Source organism: Cucurbita pepo, unplaced genomic scaffold, assembly GCF_002806865.2.
Source record: "Cucurbita pepo subsp. pepo cultivar mu-cu-16 unplaced genomic scaffold, ASM280686v2 Cp4.1_scaffold000660, whole genome shotgun sequence".
In the NCBI taxonomy this organism is placed as follows: Eukaryota; Viridiplantae; Streptophyta; class Magnoliopsida; order Cucurbitales; family Cucurbitaceae; genus Cucurbita; species Cucurbita pepo.
The window spans coordinates 4,083-8,380 of record NW_019646881.1 but is presented as its reverse complement, the minus strand read 5'-3'; the positions used below and the strand labels follow the sequence as shown (position 1 = coordinate 8,380).

The window sequence follows — 4,298 nt, the reverse complement described above, 5'->3', positions numbered from 1 at the left end:
AGCTTTAGATTTGGCTTAAGCTTCGGATTCTTAAGATTAGGGGTAAAGAGGAGTTTTTGCTTTGGATGCTTCGGTGGGTTCGGATGAAAGAGCAAAATCTGACTCCTCAGTGGATGATTTGGCATCCTCGGGTGCTTATGTGTATGCTTTTTCTGTTTAGGAAATGAAAATGGAATCCTATTTCTAGGCCTTCCGAAACTCCGTTTTAGGCTTGAACCTTTCCCTTAGTTCCAAGCAAGGGCTGACATTAGTGAATGCTCATAACGTCCTTGTTTTTTCGATATCAGTAATTAATAATCTCTCTCCTTCTGGTAGGTGCAAGCAAGAAAATGAATATCAATATGTATAAATTCCGTGAGCAGCGATTGAATTGAACGTTCCAAGTGCATCCAGTAGGAATTGGACCTACGAATTTTCCCCTTTATTAGGTCGGTATAGGTTGGGCGCTTTAACCATTCAGCCATGGATGCAAAGAGACTCAGCGAGTGAACTAAGTTTTGGTATTCCTTCTCAAGCTTCTATTTCTTCCGTTAAAGGAGATTTGGGAAAAGATGGAATAGGAAGACATGTTTCCAAAATGAACAAGAGACGGGTTGAGAAGGGGAAGTTAGCAAAGTTAGACAATATTGGAATGACATAGGAACATGTATCGATGTACCAGATCTGCTAATGCTCCCAGGTTGATGTGATGTATTCCACCAGTTGACTGAAAACTTGATTATTGGTATATCGATTGGTCCAACACGGATTGAAATAGAAGCCGGTTCGACAGGATGCTTTTGAAAACGCAGTGCACCCATGTAAATAAGGAACGAGATGAATATAGAGGTTAAATGAGCATCCCACACCCAAAACGTGCCCCACATAGGTCTCCCCCGAAACCCCCAGTACTACAGTAAACAACGTAAAAAAGCACCGATTTCTATACCGGTTCCGAAAGAACGAAGAAAAAGGGGATGTTTTGTTAATAGTAAGAAGAAAGTGTTTATAGTCGTAGCGATATAAGCAAGAATACTCATCCGAGCCGCAGGAACATGTACATACAGAATACGAGAATTTCCACCTTGTTGAAGATCTAGTGGTGCTATCCAAAGACTTAAATGAATATTCATCGCTGTTAAGAACAACTGAGATCCAATGAGAATTTGCGCATAGCTTCGGTCTTTGACATAAAAAAAGAAGGTCGTAATAACGAAAAAGACGTGAAAATTTTGTCCTAGCCAGTGGAACAAGAAAAACATGCATCCATATTCTATACACAATCAAAGGATTTCCCTTAACGAAGAATTCCCCCTTGGCTTTGTTTTCGCTCCGCTCGTGCGTGGCACTCCTTGCTCGCTCCGCAACATACGGAAAAAATCAAGGTTTTGAAAGCAAAGAAAAGTGGATTCAATTTTGTGACCAAGAGCCCATCCTTGATCCAAGCCGAGTTTTTCATTCCTTAGCTTGTTGCAAAAGGCTGATCGTGGGTCCTTTTTCAAGCCCATCTCGAATACGATGCGGTATGGTACTCGTGACCCTGCTAGTGGCTGCCCGTGCCTCACACTTAAATGTCGCCAGCTCTATCTTCCTACTTAAGCTTAAGGCATCTGCGACCTAGTTGGTCCGTCAAAATGGCAAACTGACGCACCATATCAATCAAACTTGGCAAGTTTGTCTTGCTTGCCATCTTCTCCATTTTGGCGTGAGTTTCTTTTGCGTTAGGAAGTCACTCGTCGCCACATTATCTGTCTTGACCAGAAATCGTGACCCGCCTCCACGTTCTCTTCTAGTGCACTATTATTGTCATCTCCTTCTCTTGGACCACGCCTTTCGGTCTCATTGAGCTTTTGGCTCTCATATGCTACTAGGTTACCGTATTGTACTAGCACACCGCCTATGGCATAGTCTGATGCATCCGTGTGTACTTCAAATGGCTTAGTGTAATCTGGCAACTGCAATACGAATTCACCAATCACTGCCTGCTTGTTGTCCTCAAAAGCTCTTTGACACAGTGAAATGTCATGATTGATCCGTATGTCCTTCTTTAGTTTAGGAAATTTTGGAGTTGAGCAGCCCTATTCGAGTAACTTACCATGATAGGTGCTTGCCATTCCTTGCTCTGATGCTCATCCAATGCCCTAGGAATAGGATCTCTGTCTTTACATAGAGGTGATTCTTCCTTAATACCTTACGGTCCGGAGGTGGCTAACATGATCGTTTAACGTATAGGTATAGCAAAGTATATCATCTATCGTCTAAGTACGGGTGGAATAGCTCATTGTGGAGGGTGCAAAACGTGGCAGGGGCATTGGTGAGTCCAATAGGCCTACCCAAATCAACCCTTTATTAGTCAGGTTGCTTGCTTGTCATACAAGTCGTCTTTGGCTCGTCTCCATCCGCGATACGCACTTGGTAGTTGCTCGGCCATAGATACAACTTCTCGAAGTATCTCGCATTTATTGATTAGGGCAAAACAGTCCGCAATCAAAGTGGATACTTGTGATTGATGGTTAGGTTACCTTGTTGAGCGCCCGATAATCAATGCACATGGCTACTTTTCTGGAATAAATCAAACAAACAGGGGCTCCCCAACAAAGGGGGTTTGGCTCTGGGCTTCCACTCGATCTTGTGGTAGACTGCCCTTCTAGGCTAGGGGGCACTTGGCAACTCACTCGTGGGGCATGATACCCAACAATGACTCAAGTACTTGATGCACTTCCTAAGAAAGAAGTCGTCTTGGTATTGGATTCGCTCTTTTGTTAGCACGAACATGAATTAGATTCTATTTGTCTTCTTTATTCTTAAGAGAACCCCCCACCTGAACCATTCTTAAGACCACCAAGTCCTCTCGAATGAGTTCGACTATAGAAGCTTTCAACGTACACCCGGGACAAATCTTTCACTCATTGAGAAGTGAAAACCTGTGACTAGATCATCCTAAAAACGGATGCGATGGGAATCAGTGGCATTTGGAAGTGTTGCTGATTTAACATTTAGGTTTCGGCATAACAAAGCATGCACTGTCTTTTCGCACTTAGGTGCATAGCGCGCCATTGGTAATGATTCGATTATGGTGCCACAAATTCGCAAACTGATCCTAAGCAATTGTTGTTGTTCCTTGGATTTCGGAGGAGCTACTTCGTTAGGATTGAGAAATTGCTGCGATTCGTCCTAAATAGCCTGGATTCTCCCGTCGAGAATCGCTTTGAAAGTCTTACATAAACTCTGACGACTGAATATAATAAATCCTATAAAACAACGAGCTACTATCATTTCTTCATTATAGATTGAGATTTTTTTTGAACTTAATGCACAAATAGATAGAATAACAGCAAATAGCATCTTCCTAGCCTGCATATTCGTGGAATTCCATCTCATTTATCAAGCTTCTCTCTATCTTTCAACAACTGAACGGGAAGTGGTTTAGGAAAGGACTTTTGAATCGGATGCGCTCGTCCAACGATAAAGGCCCCGACCCTGCCAACCAAGTCCAAATCAAAAAGAAAAAAGAAGACGAAAGGAGAAGAGAACTTCGTATTTTGGTAATTCTCTAGGAGTCATCTTTAACCTTGAATGCTATTAATAAATTCTACAACAATAGTCCCACGGACTCAGACAGTCATAACGAAAATGGCTAACCCAATAGCAGATTTCGCAGCTGCCACTGTTGGAACCAATGAAGCAAATGATTGACCCATCATATCATGTGAAGAAACGAGAAATGCCAAAAAGTTTGAATTCATAGCTAATAAAATTGATTCAATTGGCATTGACCTAATATGAATATTTCATCTATTAAGGAGGATTCCCAGAATACTTGATCATAGAAAATGTGAAATATTTGACAACCCCGATAGAGGACATAGTGGATTAGATCCAGCAAATTGAGGAGCTCCTCGCATCCCCAACTATGAGTGCCACATAACATCACATTATAGTAGGCATCTGTCAGAAAGTCGTGTTGAATTGCTTGATCTCCAAGCCCGAATTAGAATTTCCAATTTAGGGTTTCGATGTTAAGCATTTTTTTTTACTGTTTTAGACACTCCGTTTCTTCAACATTTTATTCTAAATCATCATGCATAATCATTCCCCACAAAAGATTCGAAAAAAATCGAACGTTACTCAGTATTTTTAGCACGTGCCTCAAACGTCCTTGATTAGGGTTTCCAAAATAGGGTATAGGTTTTAAGCACTTTTTTTTATTGTTTTATACACTCCGTTTGTTCGACATTATATTCTAAATCATCATGCATAATCATTCCCCACAAATTTTTTGAAAAACATGGACAGTTACTAGGTTTTTTTTTATAACG

General features: G+C 41.3%; 1 pseudogene; it reads right to left on the bottom strand.

Moving 5' to 3' along the window:
• Positions 1-290: 290 nt before the first annotated feature.
• On the bottom strand, positions 291-2,531 carry LOC111785708 (annotated as a pseudogene).
• Positions 2,532-4,298: the final 1,767 nt, after the last annotated feature.